This window comes from Macaca fascicularis, chromosome 4 (assembly GCF_037993035.2).
Source record: "Macaca fascicularis isolate 582-1 chromosome 4, T2T-MFA8v1.1".
Lineage (NCBI taxonomy): Eukaryota > Metazoa > Chordata > Mammalia > Primates > Cercopithecidae > Macaca > Macaca fascicularis.
This window is the reverse complement of record NC_088378.1, coordinates 75,341,217-75,362,792: the sequence shown is the minus strand read 5'-3', so window position 1 is coordinate 75,362,792 and position 21,576 is coordinate 75,341,217. Positions and strand designations below refer to the sequence as shown.

General features: G+C 39.2%; 1 protein-coding gene across 3 annotated transcripts in view; it reads right to left on the bottom strand.

Moving 5' to 3' along the window:
* MCHR2 (melanin concentrating hormone receptor 2) overlaps positions 1–18,879 on the bottom strand; it is a 67,799-nt gene extending 48,920 nt beyond the window's left edge. For 2 of the 3 annotated variants that reach the window (XM_045391279.3, XM_045391280.3), the window contains exon 1: positions 18,669–18,879. The gene's annotated coding sequence lies outside the window, so the exon portion shown is untranslated. The remainder of the gene's footprint in view (positions 1–18,668) is intronic. The other variant, XM_005552284.5, reaches the window with a different exon arrangement.
* Positions 18,880–21,576: the final 2,697 nt, after the last annotated feature.

Below are 21,576 nucleotides of genomic sequence, written 5' to 3'. Positions count from 1 at the left end.
TACCCCAAATCAACAGAATATACAATCTTCTCAGCACCACATCACACTTATTCCAAAATTGATCACATAGTTGGAAGTAAAGCACTCCTCCAAAATGTAAAAGAACAGAAATTATAACAAACTGTCTCTCAGATCACAGTGCAATCAAACTAGAACTTAGGATTAAGAAACTCAATCAAAACCACTCAACGACATGGAAACTGAAGAACCTGCTCCTGAATGACTACTGGGTACATAACGAAATGAAGGCAGAAATAAAGATGTTCTTTGAAACCAATGAGAACAAAGATACAACATACCAGAATCTCTGGGACACATTTAAAGCAGTGTGTAGAGGGAAATTTATAGCACTAAATGCCCACAAGAGAAAGCAGGAAAGATCTAAAATTGACACCCTAACATCACAATTAAAAGAACTAGAGAAGCAAGAGCAAACACATTCAAAAGCTAGCAGAAGGCAAGAAATAACTAAGATCAGAGCAGACCTGAAGAAGATAGAGACACAAAAAACCCTCCAAAAAATCAATGAATCCAGGAGCTGGTATTTTGAAAAGATCAACAAAATTGATAGACCACTAGCAAGACTAATAAAGAAGAAAAGAGAGAAGAATCAAATAGATGCAATAAAAAATGATAAAGGGAATATCACCACTGAACCCACAGAAATACAAACTACTATCAGAGAATACTATAAACACCTCTATGCAAATAAACTAGAAAACCTAGAAGAAATGGATAATTTCCTGGACACTTACACTCTCCCAAGACTAAACCAGAAAGAAATTGAATCCCTGAATCGACCAATAGCAGGCTCTCAAATTGAGGCAATAATTAATAGCCTACCAACCAAAAAAAGGAAAGGACCAGATGTATTCACAGCCGAGTTCTACCAGAAGTACAAGGAGGAGTTGGTACCATTCCTTCTGAAACCATTCCAATCAATAGAAAAAGAGGGAATCCTCCCTAACTCATTTTGTGAGGCCATTATCATCCTGATATCAAAGTCTGAGAGAGATACAACAAAAAAAGAGAAATTTAGACCAATATCCCTGATGAACATCGATGCGAAAATCCTCAATAAAATACTGGCAAACTGAATCCAGCAGCATATCAAAAAGCTTATCCACCATGATCAAGTGGGCTTCATCCCTGGGATGCAAGGCTGGTTCAACATACACAAATCAATAAACGTAATCCAGCACATATACAGAACCAAAGACAAAAACTACATGATTATCTCAACAGATGCAGAAAAGGCCTTTGACAAAATTCAACAGCCCTTCATGCTAAAAACTCTCAATAAATTCGGTATTGATGGAACATATCTCAAAATAATAAGAGCTATTAATGACAAATCCACAGCCAATATCATACTGAATGGGCAAAAACTGGAAGCACTCCCTTTGAAAAGTGGCACAAGACAGGAATGCCCTCTCTCACCACTCCTATTCAACACCGTGTTGGAAGTTCTGGCTAGGGCAATCAGGCAAGAGAAAGAAATAAAGGGTATTCAGTTAGGAAAAGAAGTCAAATTGTCCCTGTTTGCAGATGACATGATTGTATATTTAGAAAACCCCGTTGTCTCAGCCCAAAATCTCCTTAAGCTGATAAGCAACTTCAGCAAAGTCTCAGGATACAAAATCAATGTGCAAAAATCACAAGCATTCTTATACACCAGTAACAGACAAACAGAGAGCCAAATCATGAATGAACGTCCATGCACAATAGCTTCAAAGAGAATAAAATACCTAGGAATCCAACTTCCAAGGGATATAAAGGACCTCTTCAAGGAGAACTAGAAACCACTGCTCAGTGAAATAAAAGAGGACACAAACAAATGAAAGAACATACCATGCTCATGGATAGGAATAATCAATATTGTGAAAATGGCCATACTGCCCAAGGTAATTTATAGATTCAATGCCATCCCCATTAAGCTATCAATGATTTTCTTCACAGAATTGGAAAAAACTGCTTTAAAGTTCATATGAAACCAAAAAGACCCCGCAATGCCAAGAAAATCCTAAGCCAAAAGAACAAAGCTGGAGGCATCACGCTACCTGACTTCAAACTATACTACAAGGCTACAGTAAACAAAACAGCATGGTACTGGTACCAAAACAGAGATATAGACCAATGGAACAGAACAGAGCCCTCAGAAATAACACCACACATCTACAGCCCTCTGATCTTTGACAAACCTGACAAAAACAAGAAATGGGGAAAGGATTCCCTATTTAATAAATGGTGCTGGGAAAATTGGCTAGCCATAAGTAGAAAGCTGAAACTGGATCCTTTCCTTACTCCTTATACGAAAATTAATTCAAGATGGATTAGAGACTTAAATGTTAGATCTAAAACCATAAAAACCCTAGAAGAAAGCCTAGGTAATACCCGTCAGGACATAGGCATGGCAAGGACTTCATGTCTAAAACACCAAAAGCAATGACAACAAAAGCCAAAACTGACAAATGGGATCTAATTAAACTAAAGAGCTTCTGCACAGCAAAAGAAACTACCATCAGAGTGAACAGGCAACCTACAGAATGGGAGAAAATTTTTGCAACCTACTCATCTGACTAAGGGCTAATATCCAGAACCTATAAAAAACTCAATCAAATTTACAAGAAAAAAACAAACAACCCCATCAAAAAGTGGGCAAAGGATATGAACAGACACTTTCCAAAAGAAGACATTCATACAGCCAACAGACACATGAAAAAATGCTCATCATCACTTGCCATCAGAGAAGTGCAAATCAAAACCACAATGAGATACCATCTCCACCAGTTAGAATGACAATCATTAAAAAATCAGGAAACAACAGGTGCTGGAGAGGATGTGGAGAAATAGGAACACTTTTACACTGTTGGTGGGATTGTAAACTAGTTCAGCCATCGTGGAAATTAGTGTGGTGATTCCTCAAGGATCTAGAACTAGAAATACCATTTGACCCAGCCATCCCATTACTGGGGATATACCCAAAGGATTACAAGTCATGCTGCTATAAAGACGCATGCACACGTATGTTTATTGCGACACTATTCACGATAGCAAAGACTTGGAATCAACCCAAATGTCCATCAGTGACAGACTGGATTAAGAAAATGTGGCACATATACACCAGGAATACTATGCAGCCATAAAAAAGGATGAGTTTGTGTCCTTTGTAGGCACATGGATGCAGCTGGAAACCATCATTCTTAGCAAACTATCACAAGAACAGAAAACCAAATACCGCATGTTCTCACTCATTGGTGGGAATTGAACAATGAGATCACTTGGACACAGGAAGGGGATCATCACACACCGGGTCCTATTGTGGGGATGGGGGAGGGATAGCATTAGGAGATATACCTAATGTAAATGATGAGTTAATGGGTGCAGCACACCAACATGGCACATGTATATATATGTAACAAACCTGCACGTTATGCACATGTACCCTAAAACTTAAAAAAAAAAGGCTACTGCTAGCTAATTCACCCATAATAAAGTTTGCTAGATAATAAGTGTAATTTATGATGTTAATATTCAATCTTTGACCATATCACTGCTTTTCTGGAAACTAGTACAAACAACATAAATACTTCGAATATGAGGTAAACTCAAAAATTATACCCACGAACTGAGCAGGCAAGGGGAAAAAACACTTTAAGAATCAATATAAACAGGGATCCCAACATCATGTGGCAAAGGTATAGAGGAACGCAAAGGAAGAAAGTGCAGCTGATGGGCCTCTCTGGCAGGGCCACAATCAGAGGCAAGGTAAGTTTCCACTTGATTAGCAGCATTTCAGCAGCTCCAGGGAGATGCCCCATCTCTTACTTATCTGACATTAATTTAACTGAGAATGTAGACTTTCATCTCCATAGTACAAATGGTGCTTATAATGTGAAAACCCCTGAGAATGATTAAGTATTGTATTCAATGCATGATATAGAATTAAGGACTGCCATCTGACTCTCCTCTGAAAGCAGGTTGTGTTAAGAGGACATTTCCTAGACTTGCCCATCTTATAGAGTCTGGAAGAGGCTATGGGAGGTCAAGACAGTTCTTTAGGAGAACAGCTCATCCGTTGGCCCTCCCTGAAAGAGGATGATAGCACATTGGGGGTGGCTACAAAAGGCTAGGACACCAAAAAAATGTACCCTGCTTCACAGTTTGTGCCGCAGTCAGTGTGAGATCGTTAGTGGGCTTTTAATTAGACAGCCTTGTTCTGATGTTGGTTGGAGTACAGGCAGGGGAAGAACTGGGGAAATGAAAAGGTGCCATGGCCAGTACTAGGCAAAGGGAATAAGCAGGTCTTCTGGTATGGCGATGCAGGTTGTGCACGCTCAAAGGTGCCACATCCAAGTGGTGGGAGGTGGGACGGAGGGAGGTGGGTTGGATGGGGAATATCATTTACTTCACAGACATTATAGTTGGTGTATTTATTAAAACAGTTTTTCAGTTGATAGTGGTAGAGCGTCTTGTTTTAATAAAATCAGCACATTATGCCCATTTTCTGACATTATGGGAGTCCGGTGACTTGGGAACACAGAGAGTCTCTAATTGGCAGAAAGGTCCATAGACGCAGCACTGTACACCCAAGGAAAGAAACTGTCCCAGCCTGAAAGAATCCCTGTACTTCGCCCTCACTGAGGGCAGGAGTCATGTTTTATTCATCTTTCTTTTTTCCTATCACCTAAGATAGCAGCACAGTATGCATGTTCCATTGAACTTCCCTACAACCACAGTAGCCACTAGCCACATGTGGCTATTGAGCTCTTGCAGTGTGGCTTGTCTGAATTGAGGTGTGCAGTAAGTATAAAATACGCACTTGATTTTGAAGACTAAGTGTAAAAAGTGTAAAATAAATCCTTAATAATTACTTTATATTGATTACACATGGAAATAAAATTTTTACTAGAATAGGGTAAATTAAATGTATTATTAAAATTAATTTCACCTGTTTCTTTTTACTTTTAAATGTGGCTACTAAAAAATTTAAGATTACATACGTGATTTGTATTTGTGCCTCCTACTTGTCTTGGGCAAAGCTGCCTGGGAAAGCTGACTACAGAGAATATCCTTGACAACAATTCATACAGTGATTATTTATGTTGTTGCTAATTTAATATCCTTTAATTAATCTAATTCTGATTTACCTTATATCCCTTTTAAGAATTCCTTGAGGAGGGATCTTTTAGTAGGTTTAAAGAAGAAAATTTTTGAAAAATGTATGCTCCTTTGCAGAGACAGTTAAATTAAGAAGAAAAAAAATTTTTCAATGACTTCGCACTTTGCTCAACTGATCTACAAGCCTTTATTTTGTGAAGTGAGTTGTTTGTTGTTGAAATTTGCTAGCATTAAAGTACTCTCATATGAACTTGGTGACACATTCTTGTTAAAGATCTTTGTTTAATTTGATCATTTCAACTTACAAGATGATTATTCTGTTTTGTATTTTTTCTATAAATTAATGAGAAAGTAAACATTCTAAAAGCACACTAGCACATTTTACTCGACCCGCTATGGGCCCTTGTTAAACACTAATTCTCAGGTACACATATAAATTTTCCCAGCATCACAGTCTCACCTATGGGGATAAGTGAGATGTTTTAAAAGAAGGCAATGTGCTCCACTGAATCTGGACTAAGCTCACTTTAAGGAAAAATAATTTTACTTGGGACCATCTGGTTGCCAAGTCAGGGCAAGCTGAGACCGAAGTTGTTTCTGCTAATGTCCTGGTTGGATCCAGTTCTGAGAGCCTGGGGGAAGCTTTCGGAGGTCAAGATAGTTCTATAGAACTATGGTTCATCCACTAGCCTTCTGAGAGGCAGGGAAGAGCTGCCCACATAGTCAATGGGATGGACTTGAAAAACTTCAATGTGAAAGCGTGTGTGTGTGTGTGTGTGTGCGCGCGCTCACGCACATGCACGCAAGTGCGCGAGAGTGAGTGAAAGAGAGGAGAGTGACAGAGACAGAGAAACGTAATTTTCGAGATATAACCTTTCCAAGGACTAGATCTACCATCGACATAAAATACCCTCTGTATTGGGATCTTCACTGCTGAATCAAATTATGGATGACTTAAAACTGGGAGTGAGGTATTTAATAGCAATGAGAAAGTGGAATAATTTTTTATTCTGCCAATATTCAGTGCTCCACTGACAGGTACTGATTACATGAAACTAGCTCCAAAAACATCAAAGAAAAGATATATCCATTCAGACACTGCAATCCCAGAAGGATTGCATGAAAATATTAGCATTCATTTCTGCTGCAGGTTTTATGATAAAAAGTTATTACATATTTGAGTGCATGTCAAAGCAGGGTTGCAAATTTAACAAAAGAAAAATCCTTAGATAATCTTCATATCTTTCAAATAGGTCAAATGCTTATAAAATGAGACATTTTACTTTGACAATCAGAAATCAACCATAGTAAAAATAAGCACCTAGAGGTTTTTCTAGCTGTCAGTCCTTTTGCTTATTAATTTATTATTATTATTACTATTTTTACTTTAAAAGTACAGATTGTCCAATGCTGTGGTCCAAACATTAACTTAGCAATCCTATGTCTATCATGTAACATTCTAGATTGAAGGCAAAAACCAAAAATGTCTTATTAGAGTGGAGATAAAACTGACTGGTACTTTTCTGCTAAACACTTCCCTGTGGGGTAAGAGTTTCAGGCACAAAGAAGAGGGTGGCCATAAGAAAAAACGTGTTTCACTACTGGACATTGGCTTGTGACTGGAGCTGTTTTCCTGAAAACTGGAGTCTGGCCTCTGGGAAAATCTTCTTTCTCTGTGGGGATCTGGCAAGTGGTATGTGTGGTTAAACATGGAGATGTCGGGGATGAATCCAGGTTCTACCCTACAAGGATTGAGAACAGTGTCAAATTCATTAACCTATTTTGTGAACTCAGTTTCCTATCTGTTTAATGGGAATAATATAACTCATTGCATAAGGCTGTTGCGAGGAAATGAGATGTAAGGCACTTGGCACACGACAACTAGGAAATGTGTTGGTTATCACTGCTGTTACTATTCATTTCATAGCTGTGCTTTCTCTCAAGTTCTCTCTGCATGAAAGTCTCTTTCCTTCCTTGTTGATGTGGAAAGCTCTTCTTTTCAGAAATGGCTCACCTCTAAGAAGCAGTCGGTGATTAATTCCAGCTCTGTGAGTCTCCCCTTTCTATATACTCTCAGGTTTTACACATACCTCATAATTATCAGTTGTGTGTTTACATGCACTTCCCCAAAACTGCTAGCTACTGTAAACACATGGTGTAAGCTCAACACAATGCTTGTCGACTTTATCCCTCCCGACAACTTCCCATATATCTTGTATCTAATTCCATATTCTAGATTCTGATTTCACATCTCCCTAAACCCTCTGCTCCCTACCTGTCTCTGTTCTATTCAGATGGAATTTCAGGTTTTCCTCCTCACAGCTTCACTGCTTCCTTCATTAGTTCTCACTGCAGTTATGGCAGCCTTGTCTCCCACTTTGACAAAATTCCTTTTCAGTCTTTCGTGGTCCATTTCAAATCTGCCTCCTAAATTAAGCCTCAGTTAATGACTCACATCAACCCACCTTCCCCAACCCTACTCAGGATGGCTGTTCAGAAATCTAACATTGATGTATAAAACAATTTTAACTGGGGCCGGGCACAGTGGCTCATGCCTATAATCTCAGTCCTCTGGGAGGCTGAGGCAGCCAGAACACTTGAGGTCAGGAGTTCGAGACCAGCCTGGGCAATATGGCAAAACCCTGTCTCTACAAAAAAAAAAAAAAAAAAAAAAAAAAAAAAATTAGCCAGGTGTGGTGGTGCCCATCTGTAGTCTCAGCTACTCAGGAGGCTGAGACAGGAGGATCGCTTGAGCCCGGGAGGTGGAGGTTGCAGTGAGCTGAGATTGCACCACTGCACTCCAGCCTCAGCAACAGATTGAGACCTACTCTCCAGGAAAAAAAAAAAAAAACACCTAATTTTAATTGGGGTGCTATTATGGGTGCCATGATTTGGACGATGAACTTTTGATGGGGAAGTGGCTTTTTCCTTTCTCCCTAAACCTCTGATGCAGGCTGATCAAACTGAGCACTCAAACATTAGATGTTAGGGAAAGAAGTTACTTATTAGATGCTGAGACAAATGGAAAGTGACACTAGATGCTCCCTTTCTCCCTTTCGGACTCAAGACAGAGCACTGTCTTGGTGAGACTGGTCTTTCTTAAGGTATATGTGGCTGGTGCCAGCCATGATGTTTTTGGTTTTTTTGTTTTGTTTTGTTTTATCTTATTATTATTAGAGACAGGGTCTTGCTCTGCTGCCCTGGCTGGAGTGCAGTGGTGCGATCATGGCTTACTGAGGCCTCAACTTCCCAGGCTCAAGTAATCCTCTCACCTCAGACTCCTGAGGAGCTGGGACTACAGGAGTGCACCACCATGCCCAGCTAATTTTTTTTTTTTTGGTATTTTTATAGAGACAGGGTTTTACCATGTTGTCCAGGTTGGTCTCAAACTCCTGGGCTCAAGGGATCCTCCATCCTTGGCCTCCCAAAGTGCTGGGATTACAGGTGCGAGTCACTGTGCCCAGTCCCTGCCATGGGGTTAGCAACAACTCTTGGAAAAGAACTGTTTTCACTCCTGAGTCCTCATACTTAGATGTTTGTCTATAGAGGATGTCACAAGTAGAATTAGGTCTCAAAAAGCCATCTGAGCTAGCAGAATATGCATGTCAATTATCTTTCCTTTACTAGGCCCTGTACATACTATTTCATTAAATGGACCTGCCCACTACTCTGAACTTTCTGAAGCAAGCCTGATCCTAATTGTTCCCCCCAAAAGAATTTGAAATCATCACATTCAAGCTTTTGTCTCACCACTCTAATAAAACCATTGTTTTCAAGGTTACTCAATCTTACTGTTGGCTAAATCCAAGTAATTCTTCTTTGTCCTTATTTTAGTTGGTTTCCTGGCAACATCCAACATCATTGCAAATGTCTTCCTTGAAACACTCTCTTCTCTTGACTTCCTTGACATGATGCTCATCTGTTATTTAAAAAGTGTGCCTACGTTTGCATTTATCTGATACACCTTTGCCTATATTTTTATTTTCAACCTTTCTGAACTGCTTTATTTAAGGGATGTTTCTTATCTACAGCATAGGGTTGGATATTCCATTATAAACCAATTTGAAGTTCTTTTTCCAATAATAGAGATAGAATTTAACTCCTTTGCATCTATCATAATAACAGATATGTTTGTTTTTAGCTCTGGAAGGAAGGATTGGACTCTTTACAAGGGGCTTCTGATTAGGTATCCTTTAGCTGGCAGGTGAATCATTTGGGATGTCTTTGCTACTTTCAAAAAACTCTATACAAATGGCTTAAACATAAAGGGTATTCATTATCTTGCCATAATAAAGACGTCCAGAAGTATTTCATATTTTGTCTCGTTATACACACATGCATGCACATACACATGTATACATATACATATATATACACACTTATACATGAAAGAGAAACATTCATTTCTCTACATTTTTCATGGTGTCTTTTTGTTTTTTAACAATGTTTAGGAAAATGTATATTTTTGTTTTATAGGTTACCTTTGTTTAATTTTACATGCTACTTTTAGACTTTAATTGTTTAGATATTATCTTTTAGTTCCTTCATATGTAACTCACCACATACACAGAATTTTTAAAAACCCTGTGATAATCTCAATAGATGCAGAAAAAGCATTCAGTAAAATCTAGCATCACTTCATGATAAAAACCCTCAAAAAACCAGACTTAGAAGGAACTTACCTCAAAATAATAAAAGTTACATATGGCAACCCATAGCTAACATCATAGTGAATGTGGAAAGGTTAAAAGCATTCCCCCTTAGAACTGGGACAATACAAGGATGCCCACTTTAACCACTACTAATCAAACTTAGTACTGAAAGTCCTAGCTGGGGCAAGCGGTCAAGAAAAAGAAAGAAAAGTCATCCAATCAGAAAAAAATAAGTTGAATTATTTCTGTTTGTTGATGATATGATCTTATGCCTAGAAAACCCTAAGGACTCCTTGAAGAGACTCCTAGATCTGATAAATGACTTCAGTAAAGTTTCAGAATACATAATCAATGTGCAAAAATTAGTAGCATTTCTATACCAATAATGATCAAGTTGAGAACCAAATCAAGAACTCAATCCCATTTACAATAGCTACCAAAATAAAATAAAATACCTAGGAATAGATTTCACCAAGGAGTTAAAAGATCTCTACAAAAATAACTACAAAACACTGATGAAAGAAATTAGAGATAATACAAACAAATGGAAAAGCATCCTATGCTCATGAATTGGAAGAACCAGTATCATTAAAATGACCAAACTGCCCAAAGCAATCTACAGATTAAGTGAAATTCCTGTCAAATTACCAGTATCATTCTTCAGAGAATTAGAGAAAGCAATGCTAACATTCATAAGAAACCAAAAAAGAGTCTGAATAGCCAAAGTAATACTAAACAAAAAAGAATAAATCTAGAGATATCACGTTACTTGACTTCAAATTATACTATGGCTATAGTAACCAAAACAGCATGATATGGGCATAAAAACAGACACACAGATCAATGGAACAGAACAGAGAACCCAGAAGTAAAACCACATACCTCTACAACCAATAATCTTTGACAAAGCTGACAAAAACATACACTAGGGAAGTACACTCTATTAAATAAGTGGTACCGGGAAAATTGAATAGTCATATGCAGAAGAATGGAATTGGACCCATATCTCTCAGCATATACAAAAGTTAATGCAAAATTGGTTAGACTTAAGTGTAAGACCTGAAACTACAAAAATCCTAGAAGAAAACCTAGGTAAAACTATCCTGGACTATCCTAGGCAAAGAATTTATGACTAAGTCCTCAAAAAGAAATGCAACAAAAACAATAGGCAAATGGGATTTAATCAAACTAAAAAGCTTTTGTACATCAAAAGAAATAATCAACAGAGTAAACAGACAACCTACAGAATAGGAGAAAATATTTGCAAACTTTTCATCTGGCAAAGGGTTAATATTCAGAATCTACAAGGAACTGAAACAAATCAACAGGAAAACAAAAAACAAAAAACAAAAATAACCCTATTAAAAAGCAAGCAATGGACATGAACAGACATTTTTCAAAGGAGGACATACAAATGGCAAAAAAACATATGAAAAAAATGCTCAATATCACTAATCATCAGAAAAATGCAAATTAAAACCATAATGAGATACCATCTTACACCAGCCAGAATGAATATTGTTAAAAAGTCAAAAACCAACAGATATTGGGAAGGATGCAGAGAAAAGAAGTACTTATACATTGTTAGTGGAAATGTAAATTAGTACAACTTTGCAGAAAACAGTATGAAGATTTCTCAAGGAGTTAAGAAAAGAACTACCCTTTGATATAGCAATCCCACCACTGGGTATCTACCCCTCGCCCCAAAAGAAATCAAGTATCAAAAAGACACCTACACTTGCATGTTTATCTAATGCTATTTACATTAGCAAAGTCATGCAGTCAACCTAAGTGTCCATCAACTGATGGGCAGATAAAGAAAATGTGGTATATATGTATACTATGGAATCCTACTCAGTCACAAAAGATAACGAAATATGTCTTTTATGGCAACATAGACGGAACCGGAATCCATTATTCTAATTGAAATGACGAAACAGAAAGTCAAAACCACATAGTCTCACTTATAAGTGGGAGCTAAACAATGGGTACACCTGGACATACAGAGAAGAATAATAGACATGGAGATTCTAATAGGTGGGAAGGTGGGAGATAGGTGAGGGATGAAATAATTCCTATTGGGTACAATATATCCTATTTGGGTGATGGGTACACTAATAGCCCCAGACTTCACCACTATGAAATATATCCACGTAACATAACTGCACGTGGACCCCTAAATATATAAAAATAAAAAAAGGAAATGATAACATTGGCATATTTCCCCTTCCTTGCTTTTTTCCTCTGGCCCTCCACTGCTGAATTTTGGTCAACATAATATATTTTTAGTTTTAGCTTTGTACATCTTATACTGTATTGTGTTGCATTGTATTGTATTGTATTGTATTGTATTGTATTGTATTGTATTGTATTGATTTATTTTTTGAGAGGGAGTCTTGCTCTGTTGCCCAGGCTGGAGTGCAGTGGCGTGATCTCAGCTCACCACAGCCTCCACCTCCTGGGTTCAAGCGATTCTCCTACCTCAGCCTCCTGAGTAGCTTGGATTACAGGCCCATGCCACTGCACCCGGCTAATCCTTATACTTTAAATGCTTGTTTTGTCAGTATATCCTTTGACTCAGACATATTACACAAGGCCATAAGTGAATTTACTCTACCTTTCACCTTCTTTCCCTCTTCCTCTTCCAGTTTTGGTTAGGTATTTAAACCAATTTATTTGGTTAGGTAATTAAAATTTTTCACAGCATATAATATGCCATCCAAATCCCCACCCTTGCTTTAGGATTAGTTCTACAATTAAATACATTCCATGCTCGCCACCATTCTTTTTACTTTGGGTTAAGGAATTTGTCAAAAACTATACAAAAATTAGGTAACAGAGTCAGGATTTAAACCAAAGTTTGACACAACATTCCATGCTTTTTCCACTACATTATGCTTCTTCCAAAAGTCTACATACACACACATACACACATACACACATACACTTAAAACTACACTGAAAGCAAAAGAGATCAAGACAGTACACAGAAAAAGTAAGCAAAATATAAGAAATTAAGAGTTAAAAAGAAACAATAAAAATTGAAATAAATGGATAAACACATAAAAGAGACTGAATTCACTTCATTAGCACCCCAAAATAAACACTGTTTTAAAATTTTTCATGTGGGCACAAAAGGTTATTTTTTTTTATTGATAAGATTGGCAGGCCAATATTGAAAGAAAAGAAAAGGAAACAAGAGACCAACAAGTCTATAGAGGGTTAATCATTTCTTCAAAAAGGCATTAAAACAGGAGGCTAAGTTAAAAATCATTAGGGATTATTTGCATCTCTGGAACTAAGGCAGCCATAGACTTCAGCAGAATATTTAACTCATTTGATGTCCCAAGGGATGGATTCATTGCAAGAGTTTTCTGATTTGGTTCTCTGTGGCTGGCGTGTAAATCATTTGGGTTGTCTTCAGCTGTCAGTTACAGAAGACCAGCCCTAAATAGCTTAAACATAACAGTGAAGTCCATAGGGTAGACTTTCACAGGGGAAGATAGGGTGGTACTTTCAAGATTGCTTATTTCAGTGGCCTAATAGTGACATCAGAGTCCAGGTCTTTTCATTCTTTTCCACTGCAGCTATCCTCAGCACACAAATATTTTCCAAGGATGGTCCCCACAGGGACACCAGATGATTACAGCAGCTCATGCTCATCGTCATGTAAGCACAATAAAAGCCAGAAAGGACCATCCCTTCTTTGTGGACATTTTAAAGAAAGTGCAATCCTTTCCCAGCAGCTGTTTTGCACACTGGCCCACAAGTATCATGGCTGGAATTGTGTCTCATGCTCTCTGCCACACCAATCATTGCATTGGTAGGAGGACTGCAATTACAGTAATTGGTCTAAAGTAATCTCAATTCATCCTCCCCCATGGGGCTAGAAATGGACACAGACTTGCCTGAAGCTCAGAGCCACCCAAATTCAAGGCAAGGAAAAATGAGATTATCAACCAACAACATTTGTCATAGGTAGAAATAGAACAGAAAGACCTTCCTTTTACCCTCTACCTCTCACTTTTGAACATTCTTAAATACTATGGAGGATGAGAAGACACATCAGTCCATCTTTTTTACATGCATCTTCTAACAGTTGATAGTTATTGGGCATACGTTGCTACCAGCAGGCGTATACCTTTTTCCATATAATGAATGGCACACTAGGTTTCTCTTCCAGAATGGCCATCAGGTAGCATTTATTTATGACTAATGTTAGCTTCTCAAGGCCTTTATGAGTCAATTAAGAAACCAGCTTGAATGTCTCCATGAGCTAAATGGATGTTTACCCACATGCATGTAGATAGTCATATTCATGAAAACACCTATGACTCCTACGAGAAAAATAAATATTAAACACAGGTTAAAAAAAAGCATTTCGAATGGCTGAAAGAGGGTCTAAGATCATATGAAATACACCACAGGTTTAAAATTACTACCCACCAGGAGGATCACTTGAGCCTCAGATTTAAAAAAAAAATTAAATTAAAAAAATAAATTTAAAAATAATCAAATCAAATTAAAAAATATTAAATTAAAATCAAATTAAATTAAAATCAAATCAAAATCAAATTTAAAAAAATATCAAATTAAAAAAAATATTGCCTAGATTTTCATGAAGGAAGACATTAAAACCAAGATAAAGAGGTAAAGTGCCAATTTTAAGCAAGATTTATAGAATGTTTGTAATGTGCCAGATACTGTATTAAGTACCTTATGTACATTACCTCACTCAAAATTCACAGTCAGATCAAAGGCAAATACTAGTATTATCTTCATTTTGCCAAAGAAAATACTGAGGCTAAGAGGGTAAGGATATTGCTCAGGTTCCTCTGTAAGTGAGTGGTAGGGCCAAAAATTAAACCCAGTTGTGTCAGGCTCTAAAATTATGTTTTGACCTTTGACCTCTAACCTGAGAAGACAGTGGGAACAATGGTCCCCCTGAAATGTTTCCTCTCTCTTTAGGGTCCCAAACTGCTCCTGTAGAGCTACATAGACCTTGTTTAATAAGTCATCACTGCTGCTTGAAAGAATCAAGAAATATTTCGAGAACATTACATATGTCTCTGATATAGAGGCTCTCTATAAAGAACAAACTGTACTCCCCTTCCACTTTTTGGAAATATAAAATATTTTAGGCAGAATTTATGGAATAAATGCCTTAATAGTTCACAATTTTATAACATTTTTATTTAAAAAATGTTTTTATGTGTGTTCTGTGAAATAATCTCCCTCAAAGACAGCAGCTTCTTTTAAATTTCTGAAGAATTTTAGTTGGAGAAAAAAATTCACCTAGATTTTTTAAGTAGCAATACATAATCTTTTTTTTTCATTTCTAAGATTAAAAGGCATTTTCAACCAAGTACATTTGCAAGTTCATTGGCTTTAAACAACAAAACAAAAACTAAATTCCATCTTACTGAAATTGAGCAGAGCATTGTAAATGAATTAGCTCAATTATTTAGAAGGTGTGGGATGTCAGGTATATTTAGAACAAGGTAGGACCCAGGTTATGAGACTTCAGTGTTCTGCAACCCTACATTAAAATTGGAGTAATGAGCTACTAAATGTATCAGACTTGAGTTCAGCACAGTAAAAACTTTGCCAATATTTTACATGCTTAATACAAATCCCAAAGATAAAACTTTTTCTCATAAAGCGTGATTTCCATCTATGTCTCTCTGAATGTTAGAGTCATAGGATAAACACATTATTTACCCTGTATGTGTGTGTGTGTATTTATTTACCTCAATGATGATCTGATAATCATGCCAGAAGCTAGTATTCAAGAGAAACTTTATTAGTCCTGAGAGTATAGAAAGATTTAAAAATGTATGTTAATTAAGTAAAATGTACGGTGAACTTATTTGGAACTGTATTTAATGAAATACACAATTGTTACTGAGCTGCATGGCAGTTAGCTGTAAGTCATACAGAATTTACAAAAGACTGTCATTTCATCAGCATTAATTTTACACAATCAATCTAATTTTTAAAAACTTTTCTATAATCATAAACTTTTCCCTGGATAAAAGCCATTTGCATAATTCTGTCTCCTCTTCTCTCTGTCTCTCTATATTTTTTTTCCTTATCTTCCTGCCCTTCACCAAGATAGAGGAGCTCCAATACTGGGCAAGGCCTCAGCATCCACCTCTCCTCCTTCCCACCCTGATCAGGGCATCAGCGGCTTGGAAGCTCCAGGCCCTCGGTTCTTCACACCTTGGAGCCACATGTAGCATGTCCTTAGATATGCATCTCCTGCTTTATTTGGAGGCGTCTTTATGACATTCCCAATAATGTTGGGATGGGACAGAAAGGAGAAACCCAGGCATGTGGTGAAAGGGTGGTAACCCTAGGGAGAGAAAGGGCATATGCCAATGATTCTGGAATTGTAGCATCAAACAGTTTGGGGTCAGAGGAGTGAGAAGGTGCAGGCATGGAGATAAAGAGTGGGGAAAAGAGGGGAGCAGAGCAACCTGTGGGGCCCAGGATCTCCGTAGGAGACCTTAGCGGTGAACACATGCTCTCCAGGCACAGCTTCTGGCAGATTCAGCCTCAGCTCATCCTCCTCAGGGAAGCTGGAAGACAGATGGAGCTGGAGGACAGAGCTACTTGGGCTTTCCCTGACAGCCCTCACCAGCAAAGCATACTTGCCTTCCTAGAAGAATTTGACAAATTTGGGCCTAATCTTAGCTCTGTCATTTTTAGCAGTGTGACTTTAGGTAGTCACCAACCTGTCTGAGCCTCAGTCTCCCCATAGGTGAGGTGAGAATAATACTCTCTACACAGTTATTGTGAGGATTTAATGAAATGAAGCATCCAAACATTGCCTAAAACAGAGCAGGCTCTTGACAAAAGTGTTTTTCTTTTCTTCAGCCCTGAGGCATGAAGAAGGTTCTTCTTCTCATTTCCAACTTTGCTCTATTTTCCCCACCGGTATTTATTTCATTTCAGGTTTTAGAATCAGAATGTTAAAAATAAATACATAAGGGATTGGAGGTGAGTAAATTGGAGACTGAATAAGTGATGGCTTGGGTTTCTTCCGGCTGGGTTGAAGGAAGAGGAGTCATGCTGGGTGAGGGGGTGTCACTGCGGAAGGCAGAGGCATCCCGGCATCTTGAGGGCACAGGGGCATTTTCCATCCCTTGTGGAGTGGGAGCTGTGACTGTCCCTTGCAGGGCATCTAGGACCTCTGACTGGACAGTCCTGGACCATAGGTCTAATGGGCATTCAAAGGTCCTGTGAAGGAGGAGGCTTCCCACCCTGCCCACCCAACTCTAGGACTAAAGTGCTAGGCTGGGGAGTTTGGGTGTCTGGTAGGATAATTGCTGCCTCTTGTGCATTTAGCCCACGACTTGGGTTAAATCTACAGGCTCGCCTCTCAAAATAGACACTGGACTTAGCAGTATACATAACAGACCTCCCCTCAAAATCTATTTCTAGTTTTTGAGGACAGCCAGGCTGACACTAAAAATGAAACTGGTTCTCTCATAGCATCTTGGACCTGTAGGATTGTTCCTGGCTCCTCTTTAAAGTGCCTGGTGGCTTTTCCTTCCCTATTCAATCTCTGTCTAACTATCTACATTAATATTTCAGAAACATTCAGTGGCCTGTACATTGGTGGTACTTTATTCCCCAGGCTTGAAAAACTTTTTTCTTGGAATTGGAATGCTTTGTGCAGTCTAATAGTCTGTGTTAGGCTAAGAGTCGAATAACATTGCCCTTGTAATTATCTTGTCACAGCCATAAGACAATAAGTGAGGGCATGTCTGCTCTGCAAAAGGCCAATTCAATTGTGACCTTAAACAGATGTTGTGATCCAAATGAAACACATATAATGGGTTACCAACCAAATTCAGTCATTTCCAGCCAGTCAGTATTCCCCCCTCATCTCTACCCACTAAGTTATACTAACAAACAGGTTATTATTTAAGTAGAAAAATGCAATATTAAGAAGTTAGAAAACATTCATTGAAAACAGACTGCCTCCGCATTTGCGCTGAGCTAAGTTCTATGAAATACCTGCGCATTTCTCAAATCCAGACGATTTTATGTTCATGCCTGATTCTTTAGTGGTAGCTTCAGGACCATTTTAATAAGAAGATTCCACCTCAAACAAAGATATTAGGCTTTGGGGCAAAGCCTCATTAAAAAAATACAAGAAGCACATTTTTAGAAAGAGTTTTTCAAAGGCTGTCAGAAACCCCAGCTGAGTTGCAAGGGCCTAGGCTATCTCCTGCCCCCCTCCCCAGTTCTCTGACAGCTAACTTCCCTAGGGCCATTGAGGAGTGCAGATGACCTGACCATGCAGGAGTCCTGTGACAGAGGAGTAATATTAACTAAGTTAACTAAGTGGGAAGGGGGGCTTCACAGAAGTCCGTCCGGAGGCGCGTACAGGAGACACGGGGATCTACCTGGAGGAAGAACTAAATTTGTCTTTTCTAGTTCAAAAAACCTTCCTGAACTCTTAGCAAACAAGCCAGTGATCGCCTCCTCGCCTTCGCCACTTTAGTTCAGCCTCTTTAGTCCCCATGGAGAGCCGGGATGAACTAGCCCCGCGCGCTCCAGCGGTCTCGGTCCGGGCCGCTGCTTCCCGGAAAGCCACTCCCTCTTTCTTTTCCCACCTGTGTTTCCATTTTCTTTGCCGAGTACGAAACTAGCCGGCCACCCACCCGCCCCTCTCCGTGGCGGAGGTGCCTCCACAGAGCCAAACTTTGTACCTTCTGGGATGGAGAGGGATCCCCCAATAATCAGACACTACCGGCGAGCCAGCCCCGGGGAGGGGCGACTGGTGGAGCTGGCGCCAGGCCGTTCCCGCCGCGCAGCCTACGGGCCCTGGGGCGCGCCCACGCCCGAGCCCGGCCCCCCTCGCGGCGGCCCGCGGGACGTCACCTGGGTGCTGGCGTCCTCCCCGCGCGGCGGGCGGCCCGGGCGCCCTTCCTCTCTGCGGGACTGCAGGTCTATCCGATAAGCGCGCGTGGCCAAAAACAGCTCGAAGCGGGTCCCAGCTGCGGGAAGGTGGGGGAGGAGTGGGAGGGTCTCTGGGACCGATTGGGAGCCAGCCCTACCTCTATTTCCAAAGCGGGAGTCAAGACACAGGAACAGCCAAACGCCCGAACCAGCGGGGCTACCTTTGTCACTTCATCCAATCCGAGCATCGGGTGCATCATCCTCTTTTCTAGGAGCGTGGGGTGCCTTCGCGAATAAAATCTGAAGGCATCTCTGCTCTCGCGGAGCTTGTTTTTTTTTTCTTATTTTCAAGTGCTTTTCTTGACTTCGGTAGTCTCTAAAGTTCCTGTGAACATTTGTAGGTGTTTTCAGCTAAGCAGTAATAGAAACCCGACCTTCTTTTTATATGATCAAATGTTTATTGATGTACCAAAGGTTTAAAGGAAGGGCAGGGGGAAAGGAAAGAGGAAAGAAGAAACCTATAATACCACCAAGGAACTTTTGTTTTCACGAACTTTTAATCCACCCAGTACAACTGCTATAATGATCTTGAGCTTCATGCTTGCACCCTGATCAAATCTGCTGTCCTTAGTGGCTACTTAGCAAATAAGGTGACAAGGACGAAGCTGGAGTTGGATCACTTCCCACCCAAGGGAGTCTCATACGATTTTGGAGACAGGCAGCCCGCCCCGCATTCCATCCCAGCTTTATCCTTTACTGTTAGGCATATGACCTTGGGCAGATTCTTTAATGTTTCTAATCCTCAGTTGCTCATTTGGTACTACCAGAATTGTAAAACTTCCCTCCCAGGGATGCTAAGAGGCTTCACTGGCTTGACATATGCAAAAGCCCTCAAATCAGGCCTGGCATGTAGTTAGTGCTCAATATGTGGTCCTATGATAATTATAGTCATTATAGCACCTTTCAGAATCCTTCCTTCATCTATAGTGTGAGAAGTCAGAGTGGCATGGCAAAATGTCCTGTGTTTCACATTAAGTTAGGAAAACGAGAAAAACTTGAAAGGTTAGTGACATTGGTTAAAATTTCAAAATTTTTAAAGCAAGTGTAGAGTTAATGATTATACATTTCAGAACTGGAAGTCGCCTTAGAGTTAGCGTTTGTGCAAAAAGACATCATCTCTAAAATATCTCAGAAAAACCAAGGAGATATGAGTATGGGAGATTAAATTTAAAGAGAATTTGGATTTCAAAGTGGGAGATTTCAAACCATCTCTTCGGAAAGAAAAACAAGAAGAAACACCTGACCCATTTATCAGTCTGATTATCTAAACCCCCTCTACAATACCCTTGTGGAAAAGCCTTTTTCAAGTTCTCCGATAATATAAAAATTCAGCCCACTATGAGTTTATACACCTCATGTTTTTTCCAAGTTAAAATCTTGAAGTATATTTTCCTGTTCAACTTTTCTATCCGTGACCAAATGTTAAGTCATTTCAAAGAAAACTCAGAGTGGCTTGTCTTGAAGTTCTCACTTGTAGGCAATCTATTTTAAAAAAAGACAGGGATATTGGTAATGCCAATTTTTGCTACTTCAATTCTTTGTTCCAGTGATTGATAATGATGAGGATGATGATGTTGACAAATTCTATCTAATTATGTACTCTCAATGAAGGATGAATAAATATCGTTTTGTTGTTGTTGCCAAATTGAAAAGTGAAGAATACTTTTTTTTTCCTAGCCCAATATATTGTATTGTGTTTTATAGGGCACTGGTGGCTAGAAAGCCTGTGCTAGAGATCACTATTTAGGAAAACATTAGCATATGAGGCCTAATTGCATCCTTGCTTATGTTTGTCAATTTCCATTGATGTCAATGGAGGATATGTGGCCTCATCTTACATTTTAGTGCCACTTTTTATGTATACTTTAAAAAGTATCATTACATTCTTTATTTTTATAATAATTGGCAGGTACACAAGATGGGTGTTATCCCATTTTACTAATAAAGAAACTGAGGTTAAAAGTTACAGTAAATCATAGACAGTGAAACAGAGGCTGAACCGGAAATAGAATCCCACCCAATTCTCACGCAGGACCTTGAGCTTTCTGATGAGGTCACATGGTTTAGATAATGGTAGGGGAGCCAGAATGCCCAGTTAAAATCCCACCCCTCTAAAGTCCCTGCCTTTTTTTCTCAGCTGGAAACTGGGAAGTTTGTCAGACAAAGCACTTCAGTTTACTGGCAATTTATGTGTTGGGAGGTGGCTTTGTGGGCAGAGCTCCTGCTGACCTGGTTTTTTCCTACTATGGCTACAGACTTCTGACTATGCTTATCAGAAAAACTTTCATTTGGTTCAAGGATTTTTGGTGAGTCTCATTAATTATGGTTTTATAACAATAAAAGAGATTGGTCCAATGACTGACCCCACATGCTGATGAGAATGAGGCTTATTGTGTTCCACGCGTATATATACCATAGACTGCAGAGTGCCCGCAGTGCGTTCTGATCTCTATTCCTTCTCATTAAGGGATTGTTCAGGAACATCTCTGTGCTGACTTGGCATGGCTTTCTTCTGAGGACCCAGGCTGTTCCTGAGCTCCTCACTAGCCTGGGCTGGGATATTACTTGTCTCTGCAATCATCTGCTACCCAGCTTGGTCTTTGGCTCTGCACTTCCTCGAAGTACAGTCTCTGAGAACTTAGTCTTAATCATCCACTCCTATCAAAGGATCTGATTCCCTCCAAAATCCTTTACAGAATCCTGACTGAGGTTCTCTAGGAAAATGATTTCTCTCTAAACTGAACCCACTGTGTCCATATTGATTCTATGAACTGAATTTTCATTGAGCTTTGACAACAGAAGGGATTTTAAAGACCAATTAACATGAAGA